This window comes from Ostrinia nubilalis, chromosome Z, assembly GCF_963855985.1.
Source record: "Ostrinia nubilalis chromosome Z, ilOstNubi1.1, whole genome shotgun sequence".
Lineage (NCBI taxonomy): Eukaryota > Metazoa > Arthropoda > Insecta > Lepidoptera > Crambidae > Ostrinia > Ostrinia nubilalis.
Genome location: NC_087119.1, coordinates 11192140 through 11206763, shown reverse-complemented (window position 1 = coordinate 11206763; position 14624 = coordinate 11192140). Strand labels below are relative to the sequence as shown.

The following is a 14624-nucleotide window of genomic DNA, read 5'->3' as shown; positions in this document are numbered from 1 at the left end:
TATCTGGATACGAACCATGAACGACGAAAGCACCGTGTTACAAGCAGAAGCGAGTACGGAGCTTGAGAACTAGATGGCGCCTCTTTCTATCAAAACCTTGAGACGGCTATCTATACGTAGTACTTATTCTTATCTATGGTTTAATTGTTTAATTTGACATTTAACTATTTTGACATTCTACTTTTTATATCACATGTCTAATTCCTTCACGGCCTTGGATATTGTAAGATGATCCAAAAAAAAAATGCTCTTGAAGTGCTTTGTTCGGGATCATTCGGGCTTGTTATTCGCAATGAATTGCTACAATATTTTTTCATGCATTTTATTAGTCATTATAAAATGCATAAAATAACCCTTCTTCTGGCGCTGCCGGGTAAAAAAAGCGAACGTTCGGGGGTCGCAAATTATATCACACTACAGTCTGTCTATAAAGTCGTGACATGAATGTTTGAGGAACTAACATTATTCATGTGTCTGGCAACACCAAAGATCACCAAACATATATGTACATCAGCTGTCATCGAGAACAAGTTGTGGAACGATTTTCATTTTGTGGTTTTTATTGTTTGACTAATCTCCTGTAAATTATTACTCAGCTACGAAGAAAAGTATAAACAATGAGTAAAGTAAATTGGAGTGCCACGCGGAAAGTGATTTTTAAAGTTTTCCAGCAATGTTCCGCGGAGTACCAAGCTGGTCAAATTTTGTGGGATTTTGATGTTTTTTATGGGCGAACAGCATCTTTGACGGGTACGTAATCGTATTACTGCTTGTTTATAATCTACCTAAAGTAACAAATTTACTGCAGAAAAAGCGCGGGAAACGTCGGTTTGTTCGGTCGTCTTTTTTTTGCTCTTTTGATATTTTAATTATTTAAATAGTGTATTGTATAGGATCAATTGTAAAATAGTGTGTATATTAATTATTTGTATATATTTAATATAAGTAGTGCTAAAATTCCTGTTTATTGGTAAGTTTTTCACTTTTATAAAAGTTGCATGGATGAGTCCGACGATCCTGGCGGGACCGGTGTCCCCCAGGTATCTAACTTTGTTACCGTCTCACAATGCTCTGAAACTGAAGGATCTCAAAGAGACACTGATTGTTCGGATGCTGGTCAATCTAACTCTACTCGGAAACGTTCCATAAACCGCAAATATTGTAAACATTGCAACAAAAAGAGGAAACATCATAGGTCAAATCTAAATTCATCGAATGAAGTTAATAGTTGTTTATGTGACAATGAAGGTAATCAGCCCAATATTTTCATTAATCCGCCTGATAACTTTCTAGTTCCAAACTCTCCCATGTCGGAACCTACTGCAATGAACTCCACTGAAAGCCCAAATTCTCGTGTACCGACTTTTGTAGGCAGATCTCGCTACGAAGCTTCTGATGCAGCCCCTTACATAATCCATGTACTTAAAGATCAAGACCCATCAAATGAGCGTCAATCTAACATTCACCCGATTTCATTTGGCCAATTCTTGAAAAAGAACAATTTTAAAAATATAGTTAATGGCAGTTTGAAAAAAATTGGTAGAAACCGCATTGTAATTTCATTCTCAAATTTTGAGGATGCAAACAGTTTCGTTTCAAGTTCATTACTAAAAAAATATCAATACAAAGCATTTATTCCAGCGGCTAATGTGACCCGTATGGGGGTGGTTAGAGGAGTACCAACTGATTGGACTGATGATGAGGTCAAAACTAGCATATCAACTCCCATAGGTTGTGGTGATATTTTAAAGGTAAGGCGGTTTAAAAGGAAAATGACAAGCAATGGCAAAACTGAATTTGTCCCTACTGAGACAGTTGTCCTGACCTTTGATGGCCAGGTTTTACCAAAACGTGTGTTTCTATGTTATAACTCGTTACCTGTGAATTTGTATATATATCCAACAATCCAATGCTTCAATTGTTGTAGATACGGTCATGTCAAAACCCAGTGCCGATCTACCCCCAGGTGCTTTAGATGTGGTCAGGGACATTCAGGAGATAGTTGTACTATTGAAGAAAGTGTTTGCTGTCTTTGCTCAGGTCCTCACTGTGCTACAGACAAAAAATGTCCAGAATTTGATAGACAAAAGGGAATTAAGGAATCTATGGCTAAAAATTGTCTCTCATATGGTGAAGCCTTAAAGTTACATCCTCCCATTAGTAAGTCATATGCTAGCGTCCTAATGTCTTCTCCCCCTCCAACACCATCAATTGGGTATAACTCTAACTTACCTAATAATGGCAACAGATCTTATAATAAAACAGTCTACTTAAAACCCAGAGTCCCACCTAAACATGGAAAGGGCTATGACCGAGTAGCCCATAATGAGTTATTGAAAGACTATAATGCTCCTCAACCTGAAAATGGATGTGCCTTAAATAATAATGAACCCGATTCTCTTTTTAACATGCCTATTAAAGACCTAATCATTGCTTTAATAACTTCACTATCGAAGTCAAATTTAGTGTCTTTACCGCCCAACGTTGCCATATCTAACAATAGTACACAGGAAAATAATTCACAAAATGGACTTAAGCACTCTAGTGCTGCAGTGGAACTGCCGCAGCATTAGTAGTAAGAAAAGTGATCTTTTATTTATCATAAATAAGTTTAAACCTTTTGCTGTGTCTCTTCAAGAGACATGGCTACAACCTCATGTTCATTTTAGAATACCTGGCTTCTCATGTATAAGAGAAGACAGAAGTGATGGCTACGGTGGTGTAGCTATCCTTGTTAAAAGATCTATTTCCTTTACCCATATACCCATTCCTCAGCATAATAGTGACTTCTCAATTATAGCAGTTAGTATAAGTAACATTTCATTTGTGTCCCTTTATATTCCTCATCCATCATCAGCAATATTTGACGAAGTTGAAAGTATACTAGATAATATTCCAAAGCCAGCATTAATCATGGGAGATCTCAATGCCCAGCATCAATCCTGGGGCAGCTCTAATTCAAATTTTTATGGTTCTAGAATGCTAGAATTATTAGACAGTTTAAATTTATGTTTATTAAATACTGGTGAGCCTACGCGACGAACTTCACCTAATGAAGGTATTAGTATACCAGATCTATCAGTTTCTACACCTGACATAGCTTCTTCTTTAACTTGGGCAACGCTAAGCTCGTCATACGGAAGTGATCATTTTCCCATTGTTATAACTTTTCCTAATGAAGTAGGTAAATCATACGAAAGGCGCCCACCTCGTATGAAGTACAGGTTAGATGATGTAAATTGGTATGCATTCCAACAAGAAGTTCAACGCCAGATCCCTTCATTACCTGCTGTTAATGGTAGTAATCATTCAGAGTGCGCGGAAGCAATTTCTCAATTGTTAATTAAAACAGCTGATAGAATGTTTGTTATTAAAAATCCCAACACAAACAAAATCCCTTCCCCTCCCTGGTGGGACCAAGACTGTTTGACAGCTGTCAAAAATAGGAAAGAGGCAGAAAGGCGCTACAGGGCCGAATCTACCGTTGAGAATTTTGACTATTTGACGGAAGTAATGACTGCCACTCGGAAATTGCTTAAGAAAAAAAAGTGGGAAGGCTGGCAGTCCTTCTGTTCTTCAATATCTCCTGATGTTTCCCCATCAGTCATTTGGTCTAATATCCGTAGATATAGGTCTATCTTTAATGAACCCCAGCCTTATAACATGGATGATTGTATTATCGATCAATTTTTAGATAAATTAGCTCCTCCTTCTGCTCCGTTAAGTATCGCACTTACAAACCACTCTTTGAACAATTCTCTTGAAAGTAATTCTTTAAATGAGCCTTTTACTCTTTGCGAATTAAAAGGAATTTTGTCTTATGTCAAAGATTCATCCCCCGGCGAAGATGGAATTCCGTACTCCTTCTTCTCTCATCTTAGTGATTTTAGTCTTTCTTATTATTTAACACTGATAAATTCTATAATGTTAAACGGTAATATCCCGGCCACATGGAAATCGCAAGAAATAATTCCGATTTTAAAACCTGGTAAATTAAGATCTGACGCTAATTCATACAGACCGATTGCACTTTCTTTAGTAATTTTTAAATTGGCTGAACATCTTGTTAAGAACCGCTTAGAGTGGTATGTTGAAAGCGCAGGGTTGTTAAGTATCAATCAATATGGTTTTAGAAAGGGTAGAGGGACTATGGACAGTATAGGAATTTTTACTACTGACATTCGTCTGGCATTCTCATCTAATGAGTCGCTTTTAGCGGCCTTCTTAGATATTAAAGCTGCATACGACAACGTCCTAATTAATTTACTTATTAATAAACTTCATCGTCTTAGAATTCCATCTATGTTAGTTAATTTTGTCATTAATATCCTCTCAGAACGGTATATCAGTGTATTTCATGATGATCACTTCTGCAAAAGGTTTGTTTGGAAAGGTTTGCCACAAGGATCCGTCTTAAGTCCCCTGTTGTTTAACTTGTATACATATGATTTAGATTCAGCATTAAATAATCAAGTCAATATACTACAGTATGCTGATGACCTACTTTTGTATGTCTCAGGTTCCTCCGTTCAGAACTTAACTAATTCCCTGACAAATAGTTTACTTGTACTCAAAAGCTGGTTGGATGAAAATGGACTCAGTATTTCGGTTCCTAAAAGCTCTGTAATATTATTCACTCGAATGAGAGTGCCTCCAACGATATCCGTTCGTTATGATGGTGGAGACATCCCAGTTAAAAATGACGCTAAATTTTTAGGTGTAACGCTAGACGCAAAACTAACTGCCGTCCCACACTGTTATAATATAGTTGCTAAATGTGAAAAGTTACTTAATATTTTAAGATGCGTTTCTGGAGTCTGGTGGGGTGCCCATCCAGCCTCACTAAGACTATTGTACAATGCAATCATAAGAAGTGTATTAGACTACGGTAGTTTTTTCCTAGAACCATGTAATTTAGTCGGTTTAAATAAATTGGATGCAATCCAATCTAAAGCACTTCGGATTGTGGCTGGTGCTATGAAATCGAGTCCGATCAATGCCCTCCAAACGGAATGTGTTGAACCACCGTTGAGATTACGTCGCCAATATTTATGCGACAAATATCTATTTCGCGTTCTTCAACAATCAAATCATCCAATATACAGTAAACTTAACAGATTATCCGGTTTAGTTGATACTTCTTCTTATTGGTCTCGCAAATCTCCACCTTGCTTAGTTATAAGTTATCGCAAATTTATATCCATTCAATCCCCTGTACACAGATCGTGCTTCCTTCCGCTTTTTTCTGTTAGTTTTGAGTCCCTGATTCTTGCTCCGACAGTACATCTTAATTTAGACGTAAACAAGGATGACCACAATGCTGATATTAAATTTAGACAGATATTAGATGAGAACTGGCATGATTGGCATCATCTTTACTGCGATGCATCTAAACACTCACCAACGGGTCACGTTGGAGTTGGCGTATTCCATCAACAATACCGAATTTTACAACAAGTTAAACTTCCTCCTGAGTCGTCTGTTTTTACAGGGGAATGTTTTGGAATATTTAAATCCTTAGAGTATGCGCTTCTTATGAAGTTAGACAAAACTATTATTTTTTCCGATTCTAAAAGTGCTTTGCAAGCATTATTAAAATTTCCGTTTAAGAGTAATACCAGTTATCCTGTTATCATGGAATGCAGACAATTATTATATAAATGTCATTTAAACGGTTATTCAATACATTTTGCGTGGATTCCTAGTCATAGTAACATTACAGGAAACGATAAAGCCGATAAACTAGCCAATGAAGCGATTGAATGTGGAGATATTTATCCTTATACTAATTATTGCCATGATTTAACAGCAGCCCTTCCCAAAACTTATCTCAGGTCTGCGTGGGAGGAGAATTGGGAAGTGACTAGTCAATCTAAGGGGAAGCATTATAAGCTTATTCAACCATCTATTCCTTTTAAGCCATGGTTTGCTAAAATGAATCTTTCAAAAAGGGTTACTACTACTTTGACAAGAATGAGACTTGGACATTTGTGCACTCCAGCACACTTGGCCAAAATTCATGTTATAGACAGTGATATGTGTTCCTGTGGGTCTGATGTGGGAGATATGAACCACATATTTTTTAATTGTTGCCTTTATGACCGTTCCTCTTTTATTAGCTCACTTTTATCCATCCATGTTCCTTTCCCTACCTCTATCACTTGCCTCTTAAATTCTAATGATTGTAATATCTATAATATTCTAGCTGCATATATTACTCATAATAATATTAAGTTGTAAATAGTGTATATATTTTATTTTTTAATATGTAAATACTTGCTTTTGTTATCCTTATCCGCTATAAACAATGATCCTATCAAATAATCCTTTTGTTCCGTTTCCTTCCGTAATTTTTAATAATTCGTTTCCCTACCTTTTAACCTAATCCCACCCTGTCCAAACGCAATGTCCGCAAAACCAAACGCAAAACATACGCAAACGCAAAACTCAAGATCAAGAACCCTGTCGTGGCTAAACGCAATCCGCGAGAGCCAGAAAGAAGAAAAAAAAAAAAAATTTACTGCAATTTGCGATTTGGTGACCAAAACAGTGGGTCTAGACAAAGTGCAAATTATAATCGCAAACCAGTCGATAAGTGGTCGAAAAGCCCGGGTAGATCCGCCGATTTTATTCCGCGGGATTTATTTTACGTTTTTTGAAAAACTTAACAGGGATGCGTGCAAACTAGCTTAAACTGAAAGGTTAAGCAATAAGCTTTTTAGATCAGTGTGAGGCCCTTAGATTCAATCGTGATTTTAGAAGTAACAAGCGTCCAAATATTTTTTCACAAAATGGTAATGACGTTTTCCTAATGGTAATGATTTTATTAAAATGGTAATGATCTTATGTTAATGGTGATGACGAAATATATTTTATAGTAATACATTAAATTAAAATTACTTAAAAACTAAAATTTAAATATAATTGTTTAGCTAAACACCAATTTTATCTATGTTATTTTCCTAGCTAAGCACGTACCTATTAAAGAATGGGTTGGAAATAAAAATAAATGTATTCAATATTTTAATGAATTTATTGAATTTGGAACAATACGGACATTAGTTAAATTTTTTTTACGTTCCTAATATTATTCAGAATCAGAAAAAATATATATTTACACCAATGAGGATTTTGATTGAAAAATATGCCTAGGTACTCTTACTTAGACTTACACAATAGTCAACATACAAGAAATGAATAAAAAAACGTCTTTTCGTAAACTAATAAAAAACCTTCTCATTTAAAAACAAAGCTTAAAGAACAATGGGACAAAACGTCCCCAGAACTGTAGCACTTTAATACCTACCTTGTATGATAGACCATGCTAATACCCGACCGATCTCTCTAGCTACAATCACGGCAAAGGTCCTTGACAGTGTGCTTGACTCTCTACTAGATAAATATTTAAAATCACATAATGCTCAATTCGGGTTTAAGCCTGGACTGTCGACCGAGAGCGCCATCCTTAGTCTTAAGCACACTGTCAGGTACTACACGGATCAGGGGACTTCCATTTACGCATGCTTCCTCGACCTCTCCAAGGCGTTCGATCTTGTGTCTTATGACATCCTTTGGGATAAGATGAGGAGGCAGGGCGTCCCGTCAGAAGTATCACAAATATTCCATTATTAGTATGCTAACCAGATTAACAGCGTAAGATGGGCTAACGTTTTTTCTGAGGAGTATGGGTTGCAGTGCGGGGTGAGACAGGGTGGGCTGACGTCTCCCAGGCTTTTCAACCTATACGTAAATGACCTCATTGTTGCCCTTAGCAGTATGCGTATCGGATGCTGGGTAGATGGTGTTTGTATCAACAACATAAGCTAAGCTGATGATATGGTACTGCTGGCGCCAACAATGGGGGCTCTCAGAAAGATGGTGGGTGTGTGTGAAGCGTATGCTAAATGCCATGGCTTATTTGTATAATGTGAAGAAGAGCGAATACATGGTATTTAAGGCCGCCAGTAAATGTCCAAACGTGGTACCCGACCTCTTGCTGAATGGGGTAAAGTTAAACAGAGTCACTAAATTTAAATATCTCGGACACTACGTTACTGATGACCTTAAAGATCATGTTGATATCGAGAGGGAACGAAGGGCGCTGGCAGTAAGGTGTAATAATATGTTGGCTCGCAGGTTTGCCCGATGTAATGACCATGTCAAGATCACTCTGTTTAAAGCATACTGTCAGAGTCTATACACGGGAAACCTATGGACCACGTACTCGCAGAAATCGCTTGGCGTCCTTCGGGTCCAATATAACAACGGTTTCAGGGTGCTGTTGGGCTTGCCTCGCTTCTGCAGTGCTTCGGAAATGTTTGCTCAGTCGCATACTGACGGCTTCTTTGCTGTCCTATGCAAGAAGACTGCCTCGTTGCTCAGTAGGATACGGGCGAGCCCCAACAGTATCCTGGAGACCGTGGCGGAGAGGTACGACTCTCCTATTATCCGACATTTCCTTCGGCTACTTCTTACCGAACGGGTTGGATAATTAGTGGTATGTTATAATAAGTAAATTACTAACATAGTTATATAAGGCACCCATTTACTAACCATGTGGATCATTGTTATCTTTAAATGAATAAATTGAATTGAATACTATAATTTTATTATATGACAGCTCAAGTGTGACATGTCTCAGAAAAGTTATATCAAAAATAAAAATTCATAAGCAACCCTGAAAAAATACATACAAAATCACTTTTGACCAACTTCAAAGGGCACGACAGCTTGACCCCGGGACAATTCGACCCCTGTGACAACTCGACCCCTGCTACAACTCAAACCCTGCGACAACTTGATTTTTTTCAACACTCAACACTTTTAACTTACTTCAAAATAATGGTTTCACGACTGCTGGACAGTGGCGGCGTAGCATGGGTTGGCACCCGGGGCATAGCACAGCACAGCATCCCCCGTCATAAGTCCTTAATGTAAGTAAGTTGGGTATACATATAGTGGGGAGGTAAGACACCCCAAAATGGTCTGGTGCACCCCCTCTTTTGGGTTACCGATTGAATGAATGAAAGGTGTTAGTTCGAATGAGCTATATGATACTAATCGCAACACCCCCCCCCCCCCAATCATGGCATATCCTCGTTATACTAGCGCCAGTGAGTACTAATCTGCGTGACTTTTGTCACCCCCTGATGAGTGGCACCCGGGGCGGACCGCCCCCCCCTTACGCCGCTAGTGGCTGGACCCTACGACTGCTTAACCCTACGACCACTCGAACCCTCCGACAACTTGTACTTGTGACCCTGTGACAAGTCGAACACTGTGACACGTCAACCCCTGCGACTACTCTGAGCATTTATTGTAGATACAGTTCAGGCATTGATTGATGGAGCTAAATGGTTTACAATAAGTATCATAGTTGAATATTTTGGACTTGTCGTAGGGGTCGAGTTGTCCGGGTCAAGTTTTTGTAGGGTCGAGCTTCGTTTAAAGTAGGTTAAAATTAATTTAATCTTGTTATCGCAGGGGTCGAGTTGTCACAGGGGTCCAGTTGTCGAACTGTCGTAGGGAACCTACGACAGTTCGACCCCGATGACAACTATGATACTTATTGTAAACCATTTAGCTCCATCAATCAATGCCTGAACAGAATCTAGAATAAATGTTCAGAGTAGTCGCAGGGGTTGACGTGTCGCAGTGTTCGACTTGTCACAGGGGTCGAGTTGTAATAGAGATCGACTTGTCGCAAGGATCGAGGTGTCCAGGTCGAGTTTTCTTAACGCTCAAGCAGTCGTGATACCGTTTGAAGTAGGTCAAAAGTAATTTAATCGAGTTGTCGCAGGGGTCAAGTTGTCGGAGGGTTCGAGTGGTCGTAGGGTTCAGCTGTCGTATGGTCCAGCAGTCGTGAAACCATTTGAAGTAAGTCAAAAGTGTTGAGTGTTGAAAAAAATCAAGTTGTCGCAGGGTTTGAGTTGTCGCAGGGGTCGAGTTGTCACAGGAGTCGAATTGTCCCGGGGTCAAGCTGTCGTGATACCCATTGAAGTCGGTCAAAAGTGATTTTGTATGTATTTTTTCAGGGTTGCTTATGGATTCTTATTTTAGATATAACTTTTTTCTGAGACATGCATGTCACACTTGAGCTGTCATATTATAATAAAATTATAGTATTATCATGTACTATCATATTATAAGGTAGGTATTAAAGTGCTACAGTTCTGGGGACGTTTTGTCCCATTGTTCTTTTAGGAAACCATTCATAGTCATCATTACCATATACAAAGTGTCATCACCATAAGCCTAAATGATATGGTAATGATGTTAATGGTAATGACGAAAACGATTTTAAAATTATATAAAAATAATTGTCACCACTATTGGGACACCTCAATATCGCCATTTTTTTATTGTAATCACATGCTACAAAGTGCTAATTATTAGAAAAATATCGATATATAAAACTTACCAAATCGCACAAAATGGGAATGACGCGAGCCGATGACAAACTGCGAGTGTCTCTCGTTTTCGGAGTTTAAAAAGTCTCGGAGCTGCGTAAATTTTACGTGCATTCTGTTCTGTTACGAGCAACGAATTGAAGAGTGGGGCGCGCGGACACAAGCGGGGATAAGTCGCGTCGCGGCCACATTAAAGAACCTTTGATGCTGTCGCGATGGCTATGACGATTTCTCGTGACAATATTTCAATTCATGATTCCATTTTATTGGCTAATACGATTTCAATATAATTTTGTTATTTTGTCACGGTAAATATATACATTTTAAATTTATAATCAAAATCTGGTCTGTGTATAGGTAAAGTAAAAAAAATTAAAAGACAACGGCAAAGGTCAGTATTTTTACTGTGATGGTAATGACGTTTAGTGCGTGTTTTCTTGATTATCGAAATAACTTGAAGTATTTAATCAATATGGATCATGGCGCCTTATGTGGAAACTTGTATGAATCGTTATTCAGAAGTTTAATTTACCAGAACTACAACAGTTATTTTTTTATCGATCGGAACATAAGTTTTTTACTGTTTCGCGGATTTACCCGCCCCTTTTTTGTATGGAGTTTTGACGGATTCGATTTTCGATTCGATCAAAAAGTGCGTTTTGTCTAGGGGGGCTGGCATTGTTTACATAGGACATTTTTAGGTTAAATTTTCATTGTAAGTACGTAATATTGTAGTACGACCATTTCTTTTGATATATTAATTCAGTCAAGTTTTCTACGAATTTTGAATTTGAATTAATTGCTTCATATCTATATTACCCGTTCGCTTTGGCCATTGATAACTGTATGACATCACTTTCACATCAAGTTGTCCGTCTACAAAAAAAATAATTTGTTGAAATATTTTTTTATGATTATGATTTAGCTCTTATTATTTAAATGCATGTGAAATGATATCTTGTTGGTAAATCTTTAACAATAAATAATATTAGTTAGGTATTGTAGTTATTCTTTCCATCCCTTTAAACTTTGAACTTTTTTTTTTCAGGAAAATCAGAGAGTATGGTTAAGCGCATAGTCAATGAAGGTTTTCAGAATAATGGAAAATTTAGAACTCCTGGGAAACACAGGCAAGGCCGACCAAAGAAAGAAATGGATAATTTTAATATTTGTGCTCTGCGCCAAAAAATATAATTTTTTATACGGTACAAAAAGAGGTAGGTAAATAACATTTTTCATCTTTTGCATGTTTTTTGTTTGATGTGAGCTATATTCATTCTTCATACAAGGTAACCTATATAATATTATAGCCTATCGGCCGAATACTGAAACGCTACTCAAATCTTTCACTCAGCTGACGGGCTCCTAAATTTAAGTATCCTTCAATTTTAAATGGTATTCTCAAACGCCACTCAACGGATTTGAAGCCGTGATCAGCTAAGCAGCTCTCAAATGTTTACATAATGGCAACATTTACCAAAAAAAGTATGTTTTCATTTACACAAATGATAACTTTGCGTTTTTTATCCATTACACGCAGCATCGTTTGTTTATGTATTGTCTTTTATGGAAATATACTCAATCAACTTAACATAGAACAGTTTATTTTTAGTTTCTATTATATATAAATCTCGTTTTGTCATATAAAAAAATTAATGCTTGCATTTTTATTTAATTAAAAAAATAATTTTAAAGGTGACCTACTTTTTATTGTTGAAATCTATTAAGTGGCGATCGTGGACCGAAACGTAACCACAATTGACATTTATCATTGTTGACAGAGCATCAAATTGACAAATCAACAACTCTTGGAAATGCTGCTATGCGATGTCCCCTTATTCCTCAGAAATAGGCATGTTTATGTATTGCGATTTCATAGCAGCTATTTTGGTTGTTACTTCGTGCACTATACGATGCACAGTTGGCTGTTAGATGTGGAGGATATCACCTAGTACACGTTCATAACTTCCCGTTGCGTAGAACAGTAGGGTTATAATAAGTATTTGGTCCACTGGTTGTATGGCGTTTGGTGAAGGGTTTCAAAGAGCTTCCAAATTATGAATCCAGAAACAACACCGTTTCTTTAGAGACGCGGAACCTCGCTCGGAATTGCATGTCATTATAATAATATTTTTCAATAGCGTTCAGCCTTATTGCATTCCTGCGATTAGATCTAGGTATTTCCTCAAGGCTCGAAAGAAATGATAACGATGACACACATTATTTACCACTATTTAGGTCGATTTAGGTATAAGAATAGGATTTAAGATACCGGGCAAGCACTCTCAAATTTAACAGCTGCTTAAGACGATTTGACAGTTGTTTGAGTAATGCTTAGCGTTGAATGGCGTTTCAGTATGCGAAAATTCATTTGAGTGGCGTTTAAGTGCAACTTAATTTGAGAGGTGCTTACAAATTGAGAACTGCTCAGATATTGTTTTGAGTATGCGAAATGTAAGTTTAGGAGCTGCTTAACTATTTGAGAAGCCGTCAAATATTTAAATGGCGTTTCAGTATTCGGCCGTATGTAAAGCAGTTTTTTTTAGATTGTAATGATGAAATAATTTTAATTGCACCCTCCCCCTCCCTCTTATACACTCTTAAACCCCCATCCAAACAAACCAACAATGAAATCTTTCTTCTTAATAATATGAGTATAGATGTATAATTTTATAAAATGTTCACTAACAAGAATCTATTTATTTTTCCACCAGGTCACAAAATGTTCGCAATCTCTAAACATCAAAGGCATCACAAAAGACATTTTCAAAGGAAAGCGTTACATCATAGTCCATGCTGGAAGCGAAAAGGGGTTTGTGCCAAACTGCCTCCTCATATTCACTGGCAGAAATTATTTGGAAGACTACCATTCCGAAATGAATGCGCATAACTTCACGAAGTGGATTAAATAAAAACTAATACCAAATCTTCATGAGCCTTCCATTATATTTATGGACCTGTACCAAGACAATTGGTTATTTTTGCTTAGGCGATAATAACAGCAGCGAAGATGATGTGAATGATGACAGCGCTGCTTATGAAAGTGGCAACGAAACTTTTCTTAACATCGAAAATTTGGAATCCGATGATGAAAGTGATTAATAAACGTCCTTATTAACTATGTATAATGCGTTTTTTATTATGCTGATTCAACAAAAATGCTTGGTAAAACCTCTCATAAGCATAGGTACCTACTGTATAAAAACAAAAACAAAATATCGTCGTCTAAATTGGTTAAGGGCTGATTTTTCAATCGTCGGATAACTTTTAACTGAAGAATAAGATTGGCACATTGTCAGTTTCAGTATGGAAAATATGTCAAAATGACAAGTTTATTCATCAGTCAAAAGATATCTAAGGATAGAAAAATCTACCCTTAACTAAATTGCCCTAGTATCAAACTCATTTGGTCAAATTGTATAGGGTTGCTACATGAAGAAAAAAAGCGCCCTCATTTTATGTCACGACTTTATAGACAAACTGTAGGTAGGGATCGTGTCATAAGCGGCAAATCTGTAAATCCGGCAATGTACTCAATTTAAATCACCTGTATTTCACTAAAAACAAGTAGGTAAGTACTTCACTTACCTACCAGTAGGTACAACAATGTTGATAAGATAGGATAAAACTATGTATTTTAAATGCCGTGGTTTAAAGTCCATAGCAAAAGAGCAAGTTGAGCAGCACAACAATATGTTATTCAATTTTACGTACCTATTACAAAACACTGTAATCTTTGTGTAGGTAGGTACCTACCTAATTCTTTGAAATGACCAGAATCAAATCGGAAATAATTTCTTCAAAAGGTTTGGTTTTATCGCTTTAATGGGTTCATCGTTTCCCATTAATACTACTATCCTAGGTTTTCGACTGCGGTGGAGTTGCTCTTACGTGGTGGTGGCCCCCCATGCCTCGTAAAAGACTTACAGTAGGTATCAAAAACTTAATAAAATTAAATTAGGGTTGCTGCACCTATTCCTTGCACTCTCTTGAACGACTGTGTTATCTACCGTGGCAGCCTCTCTTACTTGCCCCCTCCTGCACGACTGCGTTGATTAACCGTATGTCTGGGCCGAGGTTCATAGCCAAAAAATCAACAACAACCGGTTTAAAACCTAAAATAATCTTAATGGGCAACAAATGAAGCCATTAAAACGATAAAACCTCTTGTAGAAATTATTTCCGATTTCAAGTCTACTTCTACCACAGAATAAT

At 37.3% G+C, this 14624-nt stretch overlaps 1 protein-coding gene and 1 pseudogene across 1 annotated transcript in view; both read left to right on the top strand.

Moving 5' to 3' along the window:
• LOC135087228 (ficolin-1-like) overlaps window positions 1-14624 on the top strand; it is a 38298-nt gene that overhangs the window by 12995 nt on the left and 10679 nt on the right. The window lies entirely within an intron of this gene.
• On the top strand, window positions 17-9615 carry LOC135086945 (uncharacterized; annotated as a pseudogene).